The sequence below is a fragment of the Taeniopygia guttata genome, chromosome 3 (genome assembly GCF_048771995.1).
Source record: "Taeniopygia guttata chromosome 3, bTaeGut7.mat, whole genome shotgun sequence".
Classification (NCBI taxonomy): Eukaryota; Metazoa; Chordata; class Aves; order Passeriformes; family Estrildidae; genus Taeniopygia; species Taeniopygia guttata.
The window spans coordinates 76,564,730-76,588,319 of record NC_133027.1 but is presented as its reverse complement, the minus strand read 5'-3'; the positions used below and the strand labels follow the sequence as shown (position 1 = coordinate 76,588,319).

Genomic DNA, 23,590 nt, shown 5'->3' with positions numbered 1-23,590 from the left:
CCTTTGTCTTCTTATTCTGGCACAGACGACAGGAAAAATGGAGTGGAGGCTAAGAGCCCATGCTGCATCCTCTTCTTGTGATCCTGATACTCTGTTCCTTTGTCCTCCTTCAGGCTGTGATGTGAAGACTGACTCATGGTGGAACTTTTGCTGAGGTGTGGATTTGGGGCTAGGAGGCCCCGTAAAGAAAATAAAAGCATTATGCAGCACAGTTTGGAAGTTGATGGCCAGTACAGCTCTGTGAAGGATCATGGAGTGATTCCTCGCCAAAGTGAACTAAATCAGAAGTAACTCCATTAAAGCAGGCAGATTAAAACCTGTTTGGAGGAGATTAGAAGTGACCCCTGTGTGGGAAAACACAAAGCACTTCAGATAATTGTGTGGAGAGCAGGGAGCAGAAAAAAATTAATATCCTGACAGAAATCTTGATAACCTGAAAAAATTGGTGAAAGCCAGGAAAGTAAACATCCTTTCTTGGAAAAACAAAAAAGACTCCAGACAATCTCTTGACATTTAAGGAAGACTTGATCTCCTAATAAAGAAAACCTAAAATATCTGAATAGAGCTCGTGGAGGTTCCTCAGGGAAGGAAGAGAATGCATAAAAGCAATCCTCCTTTGGTACTGGGGAGGAAGGGACTGCAGGCTTGGGAGGAATCACACAGAAGAACAATGATAACTTTTTATTTCATCCAGTGAAGTCAGTGGCCTGGACTTAGCTCCGCTGATCAGAGGGCACTTCTAATAACACCAAGGCTGTGAGTTCAGTCCCTGTATAGGCCATTTACTGAAGAGCTGGGCTTGATGATACTCTTGACCTCCTTCCAACTCAGAATATTCTGTGAATCTGTAAAAAATTTATTCACAAAAAATGCTCCTACAGATCAAGGAAATACTTTGGAAACAGAAGGCAAGTTTCCTGGGGTATGGATTCTAGAAACAAATTCCTCTTTCCAAAACAAAAAAACCTAAACAAACCAAAAAACCAAACAAGAATTGGGTTCAGTCCATGGTACTGCCATTTGGGGACCAACTGCAATCTGTTTAGGCTCATATTCTGCATTTGCAAGTACTAGAATCAAATGCTGACAGTTCTTACTAGTGCGTAATTAAATTCTTACTCCCAGTTGAAGCCATTGGCAAAACTTTCACTGGCTTCAATCTTCAATAGTGCTGGATTAAGCTTTCACTGAATGTCATGAGAATTTGAAAAGCAAAATCAATCCAGATTTTGCAAAGAGCCTCTTTGTTGTGGATCAAACCAAACTCATAAAGTAAAAAAAAAAAAACAAAAAAAAAAACCCAAAAACTTTGCCATGAATGCAGTAAGAATAATGAATCATATTGGTATCCTGCATACTTTTCCAGAAGATAGACAAACTGAGTCACTTGGGGGTCACAGCAATAATCATAATTGTGTAAGTACTGTGTAGCAAAAAATATTTCTTGGTTAGTCTGCTCTTTTTGGCACAATCCTTCTGGCAGAAACGTATAAATTTATTTTGTTGTTGCTCAAGAGCTCCTGGTGAGTAATTTCTGCTCTGCAGATGATATATGATGTAGATGGTTTTTCAAGTCCAATTTCAAAGTGTAGTGCTGTGGTTTATCACAAAATGTTTTACTGTAGTCTAATAGCTAGAACTCTAAGAAGCCAGATTCCACTGTTAAATTTCAAATAAATCCCATCCCTTCCTAGATGTATCTCTCATTATAAATTTACAAGTTAAAACCAACGAGAAACAGGAGTGCCTGGCTGTAGAGAAAGTTCTTCCCCATCCTACACCATGTGAGTGAAGGCTGCAGAAGTTTGGGAAACTGGTGAGACTGCAGAGATTTTTCTTAAGGAGAGTGATACAAAGTAAGTATTGTTCATCTTACAGTAACCCCCCTCCAGAAAATATCCCAAAAAAACCCGACAAAACAAACCCAAAACAAATTAAATAGAACAGACTAACCTTATGTAGAAATTGCAAATTTATTGTCTATTAATAAACCACAGTTAGAGGTGTGTGGAATGGAAGGTGACCTGAGTTTCCCCTGATGATTTAGGGGATTATTCTGGTGCTCACTGAACAGAAGCTTGTCAATAACTGCTGCTCCTGAACCTATGCTTTGTCATAGCAGTGGCCTCTGGTCCTTGCTACAATTCCCTTAGGATCAGAAGGAAATTCTCATCAGAAGGAAATTCTACCAGGAAAGATCAAGAGTCCATTTCTTCAGAGATGCAAAGGCTAGGAAAACCCCATTAACAGGATTTGCTCCTGCTCTACAGTGGTTACAGCCCTGAGAGAGGACTGGACTTTCCACTCTTACCAACTGAACCATATCGGTAACACTTCATCCTTCAGTCCTGTCCCTGAATTGTCAACATTTTTCTTTGGCTTTAGTGGTGACATAATGGGCTAAGTAGGGCTCAAGCAGATACTACATTTCTAAGGGGGGCACCAGAATAGGACTGCAACTGCTCTGATCACTCACCAGCATACCAGGCCTGGACTACCCTTCTTGGCTATGGGCTTTCTCCTGTCCCCCACTGCCCCAATATTCCCAGCTCTCCATCCCTTGGATAGAAGGAGTTGTCAGCCTCTGTCTTAGCTACACCTTAGTCTCCTTTTGTCTCCTGCTCCTGCCTGTCATGTTCCAAGGGTTCTGGGTACACAACTACAGTATGTAAATATGATTATACTTCCCGACACCTCCCATAATACAGTATCAGCTCTATGTTGTTTATCAGTAATTTCTGATTGGAAAACATGTATACAGTCAAAATGTTTTTACTTAGTGCGTTTTGCCTTCTGAGATACTTAATCCTTGCTTTTATTCCTGTTACATTTCCACAGTTTTCTGGCAGGTTTGTTTTCTTTTTCAGAGTGTGTGAATTTTACCTAACAGAGTGCACGGTAGAACAAAACATTTATTTTTAAATGTTTATGGGAATAAAATAATACTGCTATTATCTACACCCTTGATTACCAGGATTATCTCGTATATATACAGATCCTCCCGATAGGCAGATTAAGTGATCAGAAGGTTCTTAGTGGGCCCTAGGCTCCGAGCATACACTAAAGAGGATCAAGCCTGCTTTAATTCATGTGCTGCTTTGCTAATGCTCCTGCTCTTTCTCAGGAGAATTTCTGAAATATGTTATCTGGGTCCCAGTGTGGTCCAGTGAGTTGTATAGACAGTTTGGCTTGGATGGACAATAAATTGGGGCTGACTTGGAGCAATAATGTATGAAGAAACATGTATTTTGCTTATCTTGGGCTTGAGATACACATCTTTCACATTTGTTGGCAGACCTTGAGCATCTTGTTCTTGCTCAGTGTTGCTAACAAATGCCTCTAGAGTCTGGTGAGAATGCCTCTTTGTAGCCATTCACAAATCCAAGGTGTTTGAGGGAGCATAGGAGAGGACCAGCTGTGTCCCTTAGAGAAAGAAAAAAGTGGAACAAAGGCTTTTGCTAACCGATTGAACAGTTTTTAGGCAGGTAGTCGTACTTGCTTATAAAGAAAGTTTCTGAGAAGCTGACATTTCCCCATGGCCCTGCTAGCATGTAGCAATTTGAACAATGAATATAGGAAACCACCCTGCAAATATGATTTATCCACCAGCTTAAAAAAAAAAAAACCCAAACAACACATGATTGCTTTCTGACTAGGATATGTGCTCTGAATTGCTTAAGAATTTTGAGAAACTTTCTTTATAGAGCTTTAAAATACAATAACGTAGAGATGAAAGACTCCTTTAGAATTAATGATGGGGACAGAACTGAAGTGACATCCATGTTGAAGTGCCACTATCTTAAATTGTTCTTTTCCAGTTACTATGTTTCTGAATGTGTCTGTGGCTGCCAGTCTTTGTCATGTCTGCTAGCAAATATTGGAGCTAGAAGATGAAAAGAAATGTGCAGCAGTGGAGTGTGTTATGGGGTAGGAGTGAGCTTTTGACACTGAGCCTAAGAAAAAAAATAAATGGAAAGATCTTTTTGCTTAAGAAAAAAAAAAAACTACATGAAAATTTGGACTGATAAAAGAGAAGTAGACAAGAATAGATGAATAGATAAAGTGCCTTGAAAGGAACAATGGGGGTGGATGCAACTGTTGAGGAAAGGAGGTCCTGTGTATGTGAGAAAAATTTCACTGTACATCATAAACAGAGGTAGAAGACTTGAGTTTAAAATTCAAGAGTAGGAAATCATTGAAAAAGGACTCTAGAAAGTCGAGGCAGCAAAGAAGAACTGACAGTAGTGCAAGTTCAGTAGCGGTGTTTTGAAAAGATTAGGCTGTAGTGATTTCATTGGGTAACATTCCTTTCCTCACTTCTCTTGTTTCACAGGGAGGAGGGTAATCTCTCATTTATTTATAACTATCTCATATCTGAGATGAAAGTCAGAGCTGGTTATGGTTGGCCCCAGAATCCACCAGAGGTACAGAGTCCTGTGAGAAATCCTTACTTGTCAAGCCTCTAATTTTATGCTCTGGCAACCTTATGCCATAGCAATAAACTCCTTTAAGACCCAGCAACCAACCCAGTTACAATGCCAAGCTGCCCAGTTTAATTTGATCTTGAACACTGGCTTTTGGTGTAGGAACAGTGCTGTGAAGCAGAGGTGCACTTGTATGACTACATCTGCAGAGTGAAAACACAGCCTTCCAAAATACCTTCTGTCTGTCCTTTTGGTGTTCTGCTTAATGACCTCACCCAAATAAAAGGACCATACCTTCCAAAAATGTTATAATGGAGGCAGAAAGCAGTGTTCTTTCCCAAGGGCAAAACTGAGAATAAAAAAAAAAAAACAAAACAACAAAAAAAAACCCAAAAAAAACCCCCAAAAAACAAACAAACAAATAAAACCACCCCCACTGTTAAGCAAGACCCTCCTTTCTGTTTTTAATTTCAGAAAAGCTAGTTTGGTAAAGCTTCTACTGGATGGCTTTCAAATGCAAATCCTCCAGGCTACTTTAGGCGAACTTGATACCGTCTTTGAGTCAGACTAGTCTCTTAAAATGCAGCAGGACCAAAAAAGGACTTGTGATTAAGGAGACTGCACATCCTTGGTGTCCTGGAAGCATGCCAGGGTATGAGATGATATTTCAATCCTTTGCATTCCCGAGAATGTCCTTTTGTCCCATGAAAGGCTGACATCTTCCTGTGTCATAACGAAATGGTGAGGCAGGGAGGGAGGTGTCTGTCTAATGAAATCAGTCTGGAGACCAGCTAGATCTGCTGGTAGGGTGATTGACTGTTGCTTTTCTGGGCTCTCCAATGAAGGGGTGTCGGTCTCTGGTGCTCATTTCTGTCCTCTGCCTGCCCCCTGTTGGCTGGTCCACTACATCGGCAATGGACCTGGCATCCCCCTTGTGCCGTACTTGGAAGGGCTGGACGCAAATGAAAAGGATTTTCAAAGGAAGTCATCACTAAAATTAAAAAATCGTCTTTTTGTGTGTCCCTTAATGTGACAAAAAGTGTTGCGGTGGGGTTTTCTTTTGTTGTTGTTTCTGTTTTTTCTCTTGCCAAACTCTGTATGGTTGAAGTTTAAAAGGGTGATGACTACACAATTAAACTTTTGGAATGCTATTCTGGAGGCTGGCAGCTGCTTTCATTTCTGCTTAGACTTCCTTTAATTTCTGATTCATATTTTCTTTCAGTGGCTTTCTTGCACACAAATGCCAAAATTGTTGCTAACTTTATAAGTACAAAATGGCTACATCTGCTAGAAATCACCCTCGTATGAAATAGCTGCATCGAAAATTCCAGACAGGTAAGCTCTTCTCATGTTATATTCAACATCTAGAAATGTGAATTTCCGAAAGTTCTACCCTCAGCTATTCAAATACAAGTTGTACTGTGAGGGGTGGGAACTTCAACAAGCTTATCGAGGGGAGAACTGAGGCATTTCTGCTGTAAAGGAGCTGGGAAAGATGTCATTTTTCTGCTACCATAACCTATCTCCCCACAGATCCTCCTTTAGAAAAACATGAGAGCTCTCTTCCTTGATTAGAGGGAATCTAACTCAGTGTACAAGGCTGACAGGGCTACCAGCAGATGCTTAGGAAAAGTACATCAGCACAGGGCACATACAGCATGATCTTTCCTTTGGTGCATCCTCTTGCCATCCAGAAGCCACCATTTTTGAGACTTTTTATGCAGAGGCTGGATAAGGTCTGTCACTTTTATAGCCACCAATGAACTAACTCAGTGTTTAAAAGTTGCCCTGTTACTTGTAAGTATTCACCAGTACTCGCTAACTTTGAAATTCATGAAGCTCTAGATACTTCTCTCTACTGTTATTTGACTAATGTATCATAAGTAATGCAGTGAACTAATCTCCCATTCTGGAGCACATTCCAATTCTATTTTCTCAGCTAAAATCCTCTCATGCTCCTCCTCCTCCTCACTGTGGTGTGCGTGGGCAATTTACATCCAGCTGTGGATGGCAGCTGGCCCACCTCACAAGACAGCTCTATGCAGCTGTTTTTTCAAGAGATGTAAGGTGGTCAGTCACTGACAGGCTGCCCATATTGTTGTTTGTTATAGGCAAAAAGTTTTCTGTCAGTCTCTGCAGTGGGGAAATACATGTAATGATGGTCCTGTTTTGCCCCTTTAAGCATACAGCAGGAGCAGGAAGATCCCTCGTCATAACTCGATGCTGTGTGTAATGGACATGTCTCCATGATGGATCCTAAGGTGCCTATAGCAATGACCACAGTAACTTAGATGTTAACCGTACCAGCCTTATCTTGTGTGACCACATTATAAGGTATAGAAGCTATAACTATTTTTCAAGCTCAATTAGATTCCGGGGAACGGCAGCAATCCAAGATGCAGATCTTTCTCAAGCCTCCAATTTAAAGTGATCATGAGGTGAAATGGAGCCAAGAAGAGCCGAGTAAGAACCTCCAAAACTCAAGCTGTCATAAAGACAATGTCCTTTTAGCAGATGATGCATAGGAGGCCAAGAGAAGTGGGATAAGCGACAGTGCTATGACACATTTTTCCATCAGAAGCACAGCTCTGCTTCCCAGGCTTTCTAGGAGTCCTCTCTGGTGGCTATGCCAATATATTCTGCACTGCACCCCAGGACAGCTGGAGGCAGGTAATCTGACCTACCTGGTAGCCAGGTGAGACTTTTCAGCAACTGTTGACTACAAAAGACAAAGATCATGCTGTCAAGCAGAATTACTCTTTTGAGACAGGAAATGGCTAGAAATAGGATGCAAAGCTGATGCCCAGAAAAGGTAATGGGAAAAAAACATGCATGCAATCTATGAGCATGGATTCTTTGTTCCAGCAGGTGCCAGTCTGCTGCATTTGCAGATGGTATATCAAGGGAGCCCCAATGGCTAGTTAGAGCAATTCCTGCACTAATGTGAACAGAGATTTTGATTTCACGGTCTGAAATAAAATGACCCAAATATAATGATGCAAGCTTATTAATTTATTTGCTATGGGTCGGTAACCCTCCATAGTCTATAGCACGAGTTACATGAAGGGACAGGGGGATTTGAACTCAAATTTAACAGAGTTGGATTTCTGTATGGAAATTGGAAGAAACGAAGCACTAAATTGCATGTTTTATGATGATATCTTATTAAGAAAAAATTAATGCCCAACTTTGAAAGCACCAAACTAATTCTGAATGGAAGCAGTATAAAAAGAACAGCCTCATGAAGATTTGAACTAAATGATATATAAGCAAGTTATGCCCCCCTGTCCAGTGCTGGAAACATGGACAAACCTTGAAAGTTACCAGCTTAGGATGGCCAATATAAGATGGGCTTTCTGTTTGCAGAGGCAATTTCTACAGTGGTGCCAGAGGCACTGGCAAACTTAGTAAAGTCAGGGTACTGCATAAAGCGTGTGTCTTGGTTTTGAGACAAGTTTCAGGAGAAAATGCCCTGGAATGAGCATTTCCTCTAAGCAGAAAGGACTTCAATAATTCCCTTTTCTTTCACCAATGAGAGTAATGGATACCAGGGGGTGAAAGTGAATAAAACACAGTTTATTAACAGAAGAAAAAAAAAAAAAAACCAAAAAAAACCAGGTGCCTGCAAGGCACAAGAAAAGAAAGAAAAAAAATTGAATAAATGTTAGATATTGAAATTGTGCATGGCAGCCTGTGTTCCTCTTGATGACACCTGATGCTTTGTCCTCAGGGCCCTGTGAGCATTTCAGATTTCGGTATACGGAAGCATTAAGATCCTTCTCCTACAAAGCATGAATGGGGTTATTGCATCAGACTTCTTCCATTCCCAATGCAATAGGCTGTTACGATATTAGGTGTGTGCACTGAGTGAATGACTATGGTCTAAACACACTGCACTATGTTTGTAGGCTTAAACAAGACAGAGAGTCTGTCCCACACAAAGTCAAACAGAACAGGGATGAAAGGTGTTGGGCATTTATTCTGGGTGCTGCTAAACACCTGTGGAGCCTTTGCTGGCACTCTCAGGAAACTATTACATCTGTGTGTCAGAGTGGAGGAGCCACTTGATCAATGCATAGATCACAGAATCAATTAGGATCACAGAATGTTCTGAGTTGGAAGGGACCCCAAGGATCATCCAGTCCAACTCTTAAGTGAACGGCCCAGATATTACAGTATACTTTTTTCACATGCAAAAGCTGGCCCTGGAGGCCCTCCCTGCTGAACCTAGAGGTAGTTAGGACCTTCACTTAGAGCACCCCACAAGGGCACAAACTTTGACCATTGTGAACTTGATTTGAGCCTGAGAGCCAGAAGCAAGGGAACTGCACACCTGTGCCAACTCTTCAAACTATTTTTTAAGGGCTTTTATCTTACGTGGTAATGCAAAACACTATTTAGTGTTTCTTCCTTCAAAATTGTTTTGATATGTGGGATGGTAAATCAAGGGAGAAAACTTTCCAGCAGGGATAAAAATTAAACCTCATTCATTTTACCCTACTTTCTCCATTTATGTGTAGGATACATATGATGACTATGTCAGTGTTAATGGTGGAGTTCATGGCTTCACCTCAAAAGAGACTTCATACCTAAGTGACATTCTGGTGGCCTCCATAATATAGGCTTGCTCATAAACTTAATAGTAGATAAGACAGTTAAGTGTCTTTCCTGAGAAGAGGGAGCTGTGAGGTTGAGCCCTTTTAGATATAAAGAACATCAAACTGGAACTCACTTCCTGGATAAGCATCCTAAGGAAAGGACTGTGCCTGAGGTGTGATAATGTTCTAGTTCCTCTTCCAGTGTTACTAATAGAGTCTTTTTTTGAGGTACATACAGCCAATGGGAGATAGCAAGTTCCAAAACTCAGCATACGCATTAGTATTTATAGAATTTTTTGTGCCATATACTGTATTTAGGACTGACCTTGATAATGGTGATTTATCTAGCCTTTTGATGGAAAAAAAACTTGCTGTTAAATTAAATGAGTGCCTTTTTTATTATTATTGTTTTTTAAGCGGGTCTGGACTACTGCACATGGCTGTAATGCTCTCCAAAATGGAAGTAAAGATAATGCATTTGACTTAGGCAATAAAACTGAATCCTGCAGGTGATCATTTGATTGCAATTCATAGAAGTTTATTATAGAAATATAAGAAGGAATAACAGCATCGCTTTAGAATAAGATAAAAAAAACCCTGACCCTAATCTTCTCTCTGCACTGAAATGAAACCCAGAGTTATTCCAAATTAATTTTATAGAAAGAGTCATATCAGGTCTCTACTCATGCTTGACATTTTACCAAGTTCTTTCCCTCCTGGCTTTTCTCACAGGACACAATGAAATTTAGCATTCATGAATTGCTCAGGGCCTTTTGTAAAATCCCAGCCCATGATATCAGCACCTTCTTTGCTTGTTCTGGAGATCTTGTTGCTGAACTCAGATGTTTCTTCAGTCTCTAGCTGGGGTCTGCTTGCCATTGCATCCAAATCCCACATCTTCCAGGGCAGATAAGTTGCTGAGGATGCTTCATCACCACAAGATAGAGTGAACAATGGGCTTTATGATGCTGGTGAAAAGGGGCATGCAGAGAAATCCGAAGACTGGTTTATGCCTCAGTGGTTTCTGTGCAATATAGAATCATAAGATAGAGTAATTTATGTAGGAAAAGAGTCTAAAGAACATTGAGCCCAAACATAAACACAACACTACCAAGTCTACGCCTAACCATGTCCCTGCAAGAGTATACCACATTCATTAGTAGTCATTTACCTTACTACCGTAGGTGGCGCAGATAAACTAGCATTGCAATACCAAGCTTGAGGGATGCTCACTGCAGCTGCAGCAGAATGCATCAAGGCATAGTTGCAACTTAGGCTGGAGGTGCTGAAGTAGCTCACGCAGTTCCACACTATATCAACTATCAACTTCACCCTTTAGGGTATACAAGCTGTCTGGTTTAAAGCTCTGTCTGCATGATCTCTGCCTTCAATGTTGTATACTCCATGGTTGTAGAGAAAGAGTGGGAGCAGGGATAACAGAAGGCTTTAGTGAAGCATTGAGCTAAGGAATAGATATATGTAAGTCTTCAATTTTCATGACTCTTGTTCAGTGGTAATGGTCAGCTTGGATGAAGGAAACTGTAGGAGCAAAAAAATGACTCTGCCAGGGGAAAAGGTTGGATTGGCAATGGTTAGGTTAAACCATTACTCTCAGGAAAACACTTAGGAGAAGCCCACTCACCATGGCTGCATAGACTGGTCATTTTAAAAGTGGAGATCTTACCTGATAGGCTTTCCACAATTTTTCTGCCTAGAACCTGCATTTGGCTGCCAAAGGACAGCTGATGTACTGGTAGTGTTGCTCCCATAGTGCCACAGTTGTAACTCTTCTGTTGCATAACAGAACTCCTCATCAACGCCTCACGGCTGCAGGGTCAGGATTTAATTAAAACATCATAAAGATGTCTTTGGCAATCTGGACACAATATTATTCTGAATGCAATGCAGTATTGCAGGAAAAATGTCACTCTTGTCTACTCGTGTGTACCCCGGGCACGATTCAGGTAACCAATAATGACTAGCCATAGGATCAAGTAGATGATACAGAGTAAGCTTGGTTTCATCAATATATATAAGGTGGACTAATTTCCAGTATGCTTTTGTAAGCAGCATTTGCTTGAATTCTACTAGAAAATAAAAATATACTGCCAAAATAAGAGTGCTGAAGCCTGAGAAGGGGAAGGAGCAAAATCAGTCTGCCTGCTTGAAATCTTGTTTGAAACACCTTAAAAGGTCTCTGAACTTACTTACAGAACCTTACAGAACTTACTTCAAAAAAATCCTAGGAACATAGTTAGTGACTAATTTAATTAGTTTCATTTTGTTATAAAATGCATGAGTATGAAGTGGAGAAGGATAAACTGGTACCACAGTTACCCCTATGCCTTCACCTAGAAAATTACAAAGACTGTGTTTACTTCTGTCTCTGGTCCATTCCTGTTAAGTCGGATATGTGGTATCTCCTACATCCCTGGTTTTGAGCTTTATTCCTGAAAGACTTGATTCACTACCACATAAGTTACATTTCATGCTGACATAATTCCACTGATTTCAGCTAAATACTGTGAACTTATCTGGTGATAACAGAGGAGTAATTAAAAAAATATATTGTAAAAGTATTATGGTTTCTTTTTGATTTTAAATAGTTCAATTTTGTGGTTCTGGCTTTTAAGAATTAAAATGATCCGCTCAATGACAACAATGCCTTTGTCACCTTTTTCTGGTCTGTGTGTGTGAGAGAGGGAGGGGAAGTGGTGGGAGGTGTCCCTGAGTTACCTCTTTCCAGCCTATCTGGGTTCCAGCTGGTACCAGTAGCAGTGATAGTTCACTGCCCATAGGATAAGGCACTTTGTTTTTGGTGTTGAGCCAGAGCTGCAGACTGCCAAGGAAGAGAAGGACCTGACGCTGCCTGCCATTGCTGCAAATGTTGATAACTCTATTGATTTCATTGGCATCAGGCAGCTTCAGAGCCAGAAAGAATGCCTGACCTAACAGGATTGGTTCCTGTGTGAGAAAGAACAATTTTATTCTCCCAGCATCCCTGGATCCTGTACAAGGAGTTGCCCAAAGAAATGCTAAAGGAAAGAGAACATGATACATCAGGTCTTTGGGATTGGTGATGCATTTTGTATGATATTTACTAATTTTTTAAAGGAAAAATTGGAGAACAGTGTTTCTTTTCTACCCCAAACTAAGGTTCATGGCCACATTCTTAAATATACATATTCAAATTGATATATATGTATCAAATATACATATTCAATTTAGGAAATTTGTAGCATAAGCCAGTCAATCCTCACTAAACCATATTTTCTCTAGTAGCAAAAATCATATCTCTGGGGACAACATTCCATTTATTAGGTTCTTAGGTGAAATAAGGGGTATGAACTGTAAAGATGAAGTTGGCAGCCAAGGCTGAGGATAAAGACTCAAAAGAAACCAATCAATTCCCAAGGGAATGTGCAAATTCCTCTAATAGACCTGTGTCATCTTTACTGGAAGCTGTTTAAACATGACTAAGATTGTGAATGTTTGGCTGTACAACTGTGCATCTGTTAGAAGCTAACTGTGGTTTCAGTAGGTCAAATGCCTGACATAATTACTGCATGGGCTCAGGGTGCTTGGGAGGGCTTTTTTCATCCTTCATACAACTTCTCCCATGCCATGATGATGAATGGCTACTTCACTTCCTCGGCACCACCAGTTCTTTGCTCACACCAGCCAAGGGACTTTCTCTGCTCCATTGTCTGAAGGATTTAAAGTGGAGGCTTTTATCAGACTTCCACGAAATGCCTTTCTGCTCCCCGTGCTTCTTCATAAACCATGACTGGTCTACTTGTCTTTCATCACATAAAACTCTATTTCCAGTGCATAGATTCCTTGAGTCTCAAGCAAGCGTGTATTCTGAAGCATTAAATTTCAAACCTTAGCATGGGACTCATGAGGGTCACGTGTCATCTTGCTGTCATTGTCTTCCTTGAGCTTTTCACACTAATAACTGTGATGGTTTTTCCAACACTGTAAGATGTAAATTTGAGTATTCAATATTATAGTCACAGCTTGGATTTTATTTTCTCCTATCTCACCTGTGATTCATTTTCACAAGTTGTTATTTGTTGTATAAAAGATTCTGCCTCATTTTTTCCTGAATATATTTCCGTTCTTGTTAATACGCAATGTTAATTATGTCAGCATAAAGAGAAGAACATTTTTTTCTTCATATTATACAGCTTGCTTAACCACATTTGGCTTGCCTCTAATCAGAAGCTGGCTTTATGTGTTCCTTAAGGAATAATTAAAAAGTGGGGTTTTTCTGTTTGTTTGGTTAATTGGTTTGGTGGGGGGCTTTCAGCAAGCAGCAAGGAAAAGTTTTCTCCATCCCACAAGCTGGCTATGAACTTACCTGTACCGGCAATGCTCCTTTATGCAAATTTGTAATTAATTATATAGACATGAGGCATTCATTTTTCTCTCTATCCAAGCATCTATTTTTTGCCACAATTATTTATATTGCCCTGTTTGAAAAGGTTGCCATGAGCATGTAAATGACATGGTATTGTCACTCTACTGAGAGGGTTTGTCAGTCACATGTGGTTGGTAGTGCTGTGCAGAATGTGGATACTTGCCCTTCTTGCAGTGCCCAAGAAGGTCCCATACAGTTCGTGGTCCTGCTGATTGAAAATAGTTCTGAGGCAATCTATTGATAGTGATTTCCTCAGGATTTTTCATTTCTGCGCGTCTTCTTGAATTTGCAGCTGATTAATATGCCAGAGATTAAATAAGTCATACCTGCCTGGTCTTACCCCCCACCCTTCTGTCCCCCTCTCAGGATACATTCTTTCCAGTCTTTGCTTCTCTTGTTCCTTTTCTCTGATTTTTGCAGGAATACAAAGGACGTGGAGAGAAAGACATGGGTGACCACACTTTCTGAGATGAAGAAAAAGATCTGCATTTTAAACTTTAAGGATAGAATATAGTAGTTTCTTCTCTGCATATGTAAAGGGAATTAGGGATCTTATCCATCCCTTGTGGAACCATGTTTTATGACCCCTGAATCTTTCCCTGGGAAGGTTCTCTGAAGATGAATATGGTTCTGTCACAGGAGTAAGTTTTGTTTCTAAGTTTTAGGGTTTTTTAATTTGAATGCGACATGACATTTGAAGTGTAAACAATGCAATAGTTTCAGAGCTGATGACCATCAAAAGGTCTAACTGTCTTCATTTACAGTTTTGATACGCAAGGGACCAAACTAACTGAGAAAGTCACCTAAGTCCTGAAATGTGTAACTCAAGCAACACATATTTGAAACCTCAGCTCTTGGTGTTTCCCGGTCATCAGCAAATGACATAGAATTAAAGAAACTCCAATACCTAGAGAAACTCCAATACCTAGAGAATGAGACCAAGTTCTTTCTTTAGATTCTTCTAATGCACTTACCACTGCAAAAACCCACTCTCAGCAGTGAAACATAGAGTAAGGGTTTGCCTGATTTTCTTTAATGTTTAAACTTTTTACAACTTCCATGAAAAAACACAAATAAATATAACAAATAAAAAATGTTGAACATTGTTACCAATCAAAATATAAAATGCATTTATTGTACAATAAAGGAGTGCTAAAACTAACACAATAACAGTCAGACATAAAAGATTAAACAAAAGAGGGTCTGGTTTTGGCCAAAGGCAGGTTAATTTTTTGTAGTTATGTGGAGGCAGAGCCTGGAGCTGTGTGGGTGTGGCCAAGACTCGAATATTATTCCTTACCATTGTAAGTCATTGCCAGGAGCTGAGGAAAAGGGACTCTTTTGCTTTCAGGAAATAAAGGGCGTTCCCTTATGGTCAAGGGAAAGCATGGTCAAAGGGCAAAAGGTCTGTCCACCATTTTTTTCCATCATCCCAAGTTTAGTGAGCATTTTGTATGTAAATCACTCTCTCTTTGTACATTTTTGTGACCAGTGTGTTGCTGTTAGTGTTAGTTTTCTTACCTCATTGCTGTTTCCAGAAAACCGTTCCTATCTCAGGCCAGGATTCCCCAATTTATTACTACCCCTAAAAGAAAAACAAACTATGAGCCGCTCCCCTTCTGCCCTTCATTTACTTTTTGCACAGTGACACAATTTTATTTTGAGCAGCAATGGACAGTGCTTTTATACCCACATAGTCAAAGCTAGGCTACAGCCTGGTGGTCAGGGCGCTCTCCAGCCAACTGCAAAGTAAAAAGTCATCATTTTCCAGCCTTTCATCCAGCATGCAAATAGTATTTTGTACTGCTGGAGCTGCTGTGTTTTCAGATGAATTTAGGGTTTCTAACAGGTGGAGAGTGCTCCATAGAGTGACAGTGCCAGCTGGTTAGGGGCTTTCCAGAATCAGAAGGACCGCATCACTCTGTGTCACCCGGGGGCAAGGGAGGAAGTCTGGTATTTGCTCCACTCCCAAGATGAAGTGAAACTCTTGAGAGAGCAGAATTGACTTGACTTCTCCTTGTCTATTCATATAACATGGAACTAGACATTGTCTGTCAGTACTTGTATTGCAGATCTCTCAAACAAAGCCATACCTTTGTATTCTACACAGATACTCTGAGTTTATGTGGATAAAAGCTCCCTGAGGGGGGATCATGGCCCAGATCCGATAAAATATTCAGGTTTCTCACTTCCCACTTAAATCAGTGATCAGCTATTAACCGCCAAGCATTTCAGGGGTACTCCTGGCGCCATGGAAAGATCAAGAAGGAGCATGACCTTAACTTGGTAGTGAGGTATTTGTACAAGGAATGAGGTATTTCCGGAGATCCAGACATATACAAGGTAGAAAAATAGACCAATAGAAAGAAAAGAGCCACAAACTTGATTCTGGAATTAATTAAGAAATTCTGAGCATCCAGAGTATTGTCTGTGTGGACAATGATTAGAAGAAGAATGAGAAATCAAGAGAAATATTACTTCTGGTTTAGTTCAGTTATATAATTACTGCATTACCACAGAAAATCAATCTGAATTTGGATTATCAAAAGAGTTTAAATTACATTAAAGCACCAACACAGCAGCACCAATGATGATAACAGTAAAAATCTCCATCTCAAATTGTTCTGAGTAACAACATAAAATACTGTAAAAATTGATGTGTCTGGGATTACCTGAGCATACTTGCAAGAAGCAGGAAAGAAGGTGATCTGAGGAATAATATCAGATATTTGAAGTTTATAAAAAAAGAGAAGTTTCTAAAGAAAAAAGTGGAAGACTGAGGAGACAAGAGACATAAAAGCCAAGGGAGAATAGTATTTGACGTATGTTGAAGTCACCTGAGAGAGCCAGAAGGGTGAAATATTTTACAATTATGAGATTACTAAGGTCCTTTTTTTTTTTTTTTTTTTTTTTGTGGACTGCTATAGAGGTATTGGAGAGAGTCTAGCATGGAGGTGGAGAAAAGAGAAAAGGACTTCTGATGCTTACTGCAAGAAGCATATTCAATAAAGCTGAAAGGGAAAAGGAGAAGGTAATCAGAAAGCAAGGAGTGGAAAAGCAGAGCCAACATTATTTTTTCTTTTTTTTATTCTTCCCTAAGTCTTACTGTGAAAGAGGAGTAAGAAGAGACTAAGCTGCTAAGGAGTGAGCTGCAAAAAGGTCTTATAAGAGTTTGTGTCATGAAGTGAAGAATCTGTGGCAGGTAGATGAGCTGTAAGAGCAGGGGAAGGCATTGGTGTTTGGCTGAAGGATGTGTTTGGCTAAGAGGAAGTAAAGTGGATGGTCCTTTCCATGGGCAAGAGGAGTTCTGAAGGAGCTACAAATGTGGTAAAAACATGAGGGAACAACACATGAAGCTGCAGATCAAGAAAGCTCATTGATACTGAGGTTGACATCCCAGATGAAAGACCGAGATTTAAAGAACCCGGAGGATCCAGAGTTAAAATCATAGGGCAAGGCTGGTGTAGGGGAATTGGAGAGATAAGAGATGGCAAGAAAGGTTGAGGTGAAAAGAAGTATCAGATAGAGTGTTGTGTAGAGGATAGAGAATGAGAAAGGGAAGGAGGAAAGACTTAGAGGAGACGTCAAACTTTTCCACCACAGCCAAAACCAGGAAGGGAAGAGAGGGAAAAGGCTTATGTGAGTGAAGGTAGCTGCAGACAACAGACAGAGACTTAATCTTTGCCAGAAGGAGGTTTTAATAGCTCCTGATGGAAAAATTAGGAAAGCCTGCTTCCTCAGCTCCCAGAGAGGGGGAAAGGGAGTGAGACAGAATAAATTTAACAGTATCTGTGAAGAACTTATATCCAAGGGGATAGGCATGTGGCATAAGGAAAGAAGGTAGATTATAATCCTAAAGATCTTCTTTTCAAAACCTCATTAACCATATTCACAGCAAAGCTGAGAGAGATCGAAGCATACAAGGAAAGTTTCAGGAGACACTACCTTAAAATATACCTGCCAGGATCCACCTCTCAGAAAATCATTTCAATTTCCCCTGATCTTGTCTGGATAGGGTTCAAAAGCCTTTTAAATCTTGTTTTGGCCTTCTGCCTTCATAACTATTTATTTCCTATGACTTTTATCCAACTCAAACTTTGGGGGCTGTTTCACTGAGCTGTTTGAAATTTAGCTGAGATATTCCATCTTTCTTAGACCAATATCTTAAATGACTGGAACTTCATAATGGTATGAGCCTTTCTGTGATAAGTGAAAGAAAACAGTGATGCTGGTTGCTTACTAAAAGCCTGGTGTCAGACAGGACAGTCCGACTCGTAGACAACCTTCAAACAGAGCTGGCAGCAGATGAGACCTTCTGTCCTGCAGGCTTTTGATACAGTTCCACGTGTTTCTTTCATCTAAAACCAAGACTAAAAAGTAAAAACATAAAATTTAAAAATTCATATAGTAGTAAAGTTCTGTGAAAATTTTTGTTGTAATTCAAATTTTCAAAACATTAACCTCTACTTAGTCACACATTTTCCTCCAAAACTGAATTAATATCCCTGGAGCCCTTGAGGCAGAGCAGTGCATCTGCTACAGATGACACCTCACAGAGGAGAGTTTTTCCCAAGTGCCATGGTAGGGAATTGTTATGTGGAAATATCATCACTGTCGCAGCAGTTATGTGGAAAACCCAAAGCTGTTCAAACAGAGAAGGGCCTTCTAAACAGAGTAAAATATTTTTCTGTAGGAGTTTGTGGAAACGGTATTTTTCTAGGTGATCTTTCCTGGATAGCTTCACCTCAGAGATGTTTCTACCCAAGAAAGAGCATTGCTTCCTGTGTGGGCTTGACTCACCTCAGCCAGAGCTGGCTGGCAGAGGAGGGCCTTGCACCAGGGTTCTAGGGACTCCAGAGGGCTTGGAAGCACTGGCCCATTATACTTAGAGCCAGAGTAGGAAATTAGAGGTGACCAAGAAAATAGCTGTGCCCTTTAGGTTTTTCTATTTTTTTTTTAATTCCTTAGTATATAAAAAAAAAGTACTGAAAAGTAATTTAATTTTTCAACTCTTTATATTGACAAGTCTTTCTTAAATTGTTCATTGAGACCTGTTGTAGAGAACTAATGAATGAGAATTCAGAACTAATTCAGATGAGAACTAATGAAATGGAGAAGTCAGAAGACTCAAGTGGAGGCAAGCTGAGGAGAGAAAACTCCTCAGGCAGGCAGTTCAAACTTCCAGTGGTGCTTTTCCTAACGCCTATTTATCTTTAGTGGATTAACAATTTAGGCAAATGGCATCAGGATCAAAGAATTACCACCTAAGTCCCTGCAGCTGTGGAGACACATAAGTTCTAAGTAGGGCATGTCCACCTGATTGATGATACTGAAATACCATACAGGTGTAAGTCCTGCTGCTTTTTTATTTTGGCTTAAATCTGTATAAAGGGACCTTTCTGTTGGCACTGTGTAAGTTTATTGAAGCCAGTGAGTTGGTTTATAATGAACTGTAATGTTCGTATTTACATTATTCACACAAGCCTGCACAGGCTCAGGAAGCAAAGGATGGCTAAGGGAGGGTTTCATAATCAGAGGAGGTTCATCAGAGCCTGTCTTGCCATCAGGAATAATAAGCTTACCCTCCACAAGCAAAGGCACAACTTACATGCAGGGCTGAGTGCCCCTTTGGCAGCAGTTTAACCACGGACTGGCCTAAACCACCCATGAAATCTCAGCCTCATAAGCTTTCCTTGGTCTCTGGGTTTTACTACATGGATAAGATCTGAGACCTGAGGTCCCCTGCTAAATGGAAGCAGAACGAGATGAGGTGTTGGAGTCTTTTTAAGCAAAAGAAGGAGGAGGAAATACGGCCTCGGGGAAGTAAATGTTCCTCACTTTATCTCATAAGATTGGTTAGAAATATGCTTAATGGATCATCACGTCAGAAACTTGCAGAAGAACCTCAGGAGCTGTGGTGCACAGGTCTCCTCATCAGGTCAAATAGGGAGTTTCATATTTTGAGGCTAACTGCAGGTAGTTCTGCAAGAGTTGGTAGTTTTGAAAAAGGTAGGGTTTGTGTTTGCCCTCCTAAGCTGTGGCATAAAGGTTTGATTTGGTTTTATCCAGACGACAGCTAATGTGGTGAAAGTACCTCTCTGCTAAATCCTGTCTTGAGACAGGGAGCCTGTGTTTAGTACGAGAAAGCCACAGAGCTTTCCTTTTTAAGCATAAAAAGCTGTGTCTTTTACCATACACAAGAATTATTATACAGTAAAAATGCAGTGTAGTAAGTTTTACCAGATGAAAACTTACTGAAGTGAGCCTCATAGTGGGTACAGGGCTGATTTTAATGAATCTACCTTATGGCAAAACTACAGCACATTGGCTGTGCTGTCTGCAGAGGAATGTTGCCTGGGTGGGGGTGGGTAACAGACAGGACTGATAAAAAAAACAGTTTAGGTGAAGCCAGAAGTCTCTCCTCACCTGTTCTATGGGAAATCAAACTGTCTTGGTCTCTGCTGTTATTATTGCAGCAGGATTGGGAATTTGTACTAATTGTGCATCAGCAAAATAATCTCTGTGCAACAGGGTTGCAGCTCAGGCAGAGAGAAGGAAAGCCTCCACAAGGGGATTGATGCTAATACACACTTGTGTGTGCAGCACAAACCTCTGCATTTTTAGACACATTAGAAGCAAAAAGCCCTGGCACACTGAGAACTTGGTGTGGGCTAAGCTGTAATGCTTGATCTCTGCACAATGCTGTTATCCTATAATTTTACCTCAGGACAGGCTTAGCCAAGCCTGCATACATTTATCTGTATGAATAGCAAGTATTTCATGGAAAACAGGAAGCAAACCAGGTGGGTTTGCTGGCCAGGGGACGTGGTTTCATTTACAAGGAACGAGTGCCTCGGTCCCTATTCCCTTGTTACTTACAAGTCTGGTTTTTGCAAAGGCACTTTTCAGGGCTGGAATCTTGCATGTTGCTGACAACAGGGAGGTCTGGGATGGTGGGCCACATTGGTTTGAAGTACGTCAGCTTAGCTGCTGTTCACCCACTCCCATGGGTAAATGCACTTAGGAGCCTTCTCTCTCTTTCACTTCTTCACTATTTTTCCCCCTTTTGGTTGTAGACAGAGGAGCCTTTGAAAGCTTTTGATAAACTTATGTAATTGGGTATGTTTTCCAAAGCACGTCTCTGTTCTTTCCGAGGGCTTAGCTAAGAACATTATTCCAATTCTTCTCTAGGCCTTCAAAAGTGCCGATCTTTTCAAACATGTGCAGTGTGAAGGATTACAAATTTGTTTTTCAAAGGACCCCAAATCCCTGCTGCTTTCATCAGTTCCCGTCCTTGTGCTCCCAGTTTTCTCCCCTCACCCCAGTCTCATAGCCCCAGCTCTGAGCTGCAGGATGCTGACACTCCCTCTTCCTCTGTCCCTCCACCTCTCACTTCTTGCTTCTGCTTTTCAGCTCCCCCCACTGCCCATACTCCCCAATATTTTTTTTTTTAATATGAAACAAAAGTGCTGAGAAGCATTGCCATGGTAGCAGTGCTGCAGCGGGCCCTCCCCTCCGTGTGCATGCGAGGTCTAAACTTTTAATATAATGGCCTGAAAAGAACAGGAAGGGGACAGCTTGAGGCAGAGAAAAAGAGTGAGGGAGAGTGCAAAAGCAATGAAAAGTGGGACAAAACCATTGGAAATGCACTCAGGCTGACATCACCACCCTTTCCCACAGTGGTCATTCACTTAGGAGGCTCCAGTGTCCATTCATTGGCTTAAAGCTAGCTTTCTAGAGCCCTGGGAGACCATCTTTCCCAACCTGAATGCCTTTTTTGTTGTGAAACAGTGAACTGTTTCTGAAACCCTGCATAAAGGGCTGAGTAATTCACTGCAGTTGCCAGGAAGTCTGAGCCACTTGTGAGCTAACAATAGTTAACTTTATCTGCCTGCCTGAGCCCCCCTTCCAGCTGTAGGTCCTGAATTCTAATAAGGGCTTTACTCATGCCTCTGAGGTTATGGTAATATTTTATACATCTTTTTTCATTAAGACACAGTCATAGCTACTGTTGAGGCACCGGAGGCAAGTGCTGTCAAATGATGTGGGGTGGGGGGGGAAAGGAGGGAAAAGAAGGAAAATAGCTTTTTATATCAGGCAGGCAGTTTGGTCATTTTATACTAGAAATATAAACTTTGTTTAGGCAAAACCAGGGATCATAATTTTTAAAAATCCACTTTACAAACCCCAGAGTCAAGCAAGACATTATGATTGTTTTCTATCTGTGAAACAACCTCAGCTTTCCATAATTCGGGTTTGCTGGTTTTATTTTTTGCTCTCTTTCTTCTCTGTCCCTGCACTGCGGGCATGATGGTGACAAGTGAGTGAATCATGAAGGAAATAGATGAATTTGTTTGGGTTTCCATTTTAATCCAGATTTGGATGTTGATGTGCAGAAAAATTCTTCACAGTGACAGCACAGCTGTGTATAAGCAGTGACACAAAACAGTGATTCATGCAGTGGTTCTTTGAGAGATGTGGATCATCAGTTTTTTTCTTTACCTTCTGAACCAGTTGCCTTCTTGATAACTGAAAAAATCAAGTGTAAGAGGAGTTCTAAATTGTCCCCTTGGCCTCCAGTGTTTTGAAAAGGAAAAGAAGAATTGCTCATTCCTCACTTTTAAGCAAATGATCTCTCAGAGTGGAATTTATTTCAGAGCATCACTGTGACCATTCCTGTCCAAGGTAAAAGACAGCACAGCTTGAACAACTCTTCCGTGTCTTTAGTGTCTGTGCCTTACTTTCCATGCCTTGAGAAATAGCATTAGAAACACCTGGATGGAAATAAAAGCACATATTTCAAGGTCCCACACAACACTTTATTAATGCTTATAAAAAGTGTTTGAAAGATGTGTACAGGTTTTGTAAAACTAAACCACAGAAAAGTTCCTGATGTATTCTCCTATCACAGCACTACTTTTTCTTCATCTGTACTTATGACACCAAATCATGCCAGTGGGAGCTGCATGTGTTGTGGATGAGGTCACTGCAGGGTCACTGCATAGTAAATAAGTTGCTTGGCTTTTTGGTTAAGTTCAAGTATTGCATCGCTTTCACATCTTCTCTCCAAGTGACCTTTACCAGGGAGGAATACCATGCTCTGATGGAGTGACAGATTTGAACTGGCCCTTTTACTGTCTACCAGCAATGACTTCTGAGCTCCTCTGTGGGTTTATCTTGCTGCGAATGAAAAGCTGCTATTGGTGGGTGGAGGCTCATGACCCATGTGTTGTGTGCACACACATAGGTGTGTGCCATACATCCACCTCTCCCCAAAATCTCTCTTTTTCCCTAATCCAGATGAACTGTGAGAACAGTCAGATATCAGAATTGACAGAGCCCACAGGTAGCAGGCAGAGGGGAGAGTGGGGATGCAGGAGAGACATTTTACAGAGACTTTTATTAATAGTGAACTAAGTGTAAAATCATCAAAGCTACCCCCAGGTCCTGACTAAAAGCTCTAATCTACTGCTAGTGTGGCTTTCTCTCATCATGGACTGCTTCTACTCTTGAGATAAAACATGTGACCTGAAGCTGACTGTTGCATTTTGACAACCCATTTAAATAAAATTAATCTATTTGCTAATCCTTTACAGGGAGGGAGTATAAATTAGAGGGACTAAAAGCATATGATGAAGAGAAAAGGAACCCAGCTTTCTAATTTACAGTGACCTTCAGGATTCACCATAAACCTTTACCATCCAAAAATGAACATTTCATCTCATTCTGGAGATATGTTTGGAAGCAGTAAAAAAATCTGTCCACTTTTTTTGCATGTCCAAATGCAGACCAAGCACTTTTGAAAGTTTCAACCTGTGATCTGGACTTAAAATTTTTCCTTAATATATTAATTTGTCAAATGTGTCTGTATGATGCAATCCCTCTCTAATCATCTCCTCCCTTTCAGAGCAATGTAAATTCTCCAAGCAGCTATATGCCTCAACTAGATGCAATATGGTTTCATTCTCTCACTTCACAGGCTATCTACCCACCAAAAAATATTGAAGAAACACCATCAAATTTGGGTGTCATAGAGTACCAGAAAAAAGCCAAAACAAACCCTGAAATATATACAGTAGCTCTTCTGTATTTCAAACTGATATAAATTACTTCTTCTAGAGAAAGATAGTGACCGAGAATTTTTT

The 23,590-nt window shown here is 40.5% G+C and overlaps 1 protein-coding gene across 12 annotated transcripts in view; it reads left to right on the top strand.

Annotated features, from left to right (window-relative positions):
* QKI (QKI, KH domain containing RNA binding) overlaps nt 1–23,590 on the top strand; it is a 478,774-nt gene that overhangs the window by 381,216 nt on the left and 73,968 nt on the right. For 10 of the 12 annotated variants that reach the window (XR_012054695.1, XR_012054691.1, XR_012054692.1 and 7 more), the window contains one exon: nt 114–11,684. The exons of 1 other annotated variant lie outside the window; for it this stretch is intronic. The gene's annotated coding sequence lies outside the window, so the exon portion shown is untranslated. Of the gene's footprint in view, nt 1–113; nt 11,685–23,590 lie in introns of those variants that run through there. One more of the 12 variants, XR_012054687.1, reaches the window with a different exon arrangement.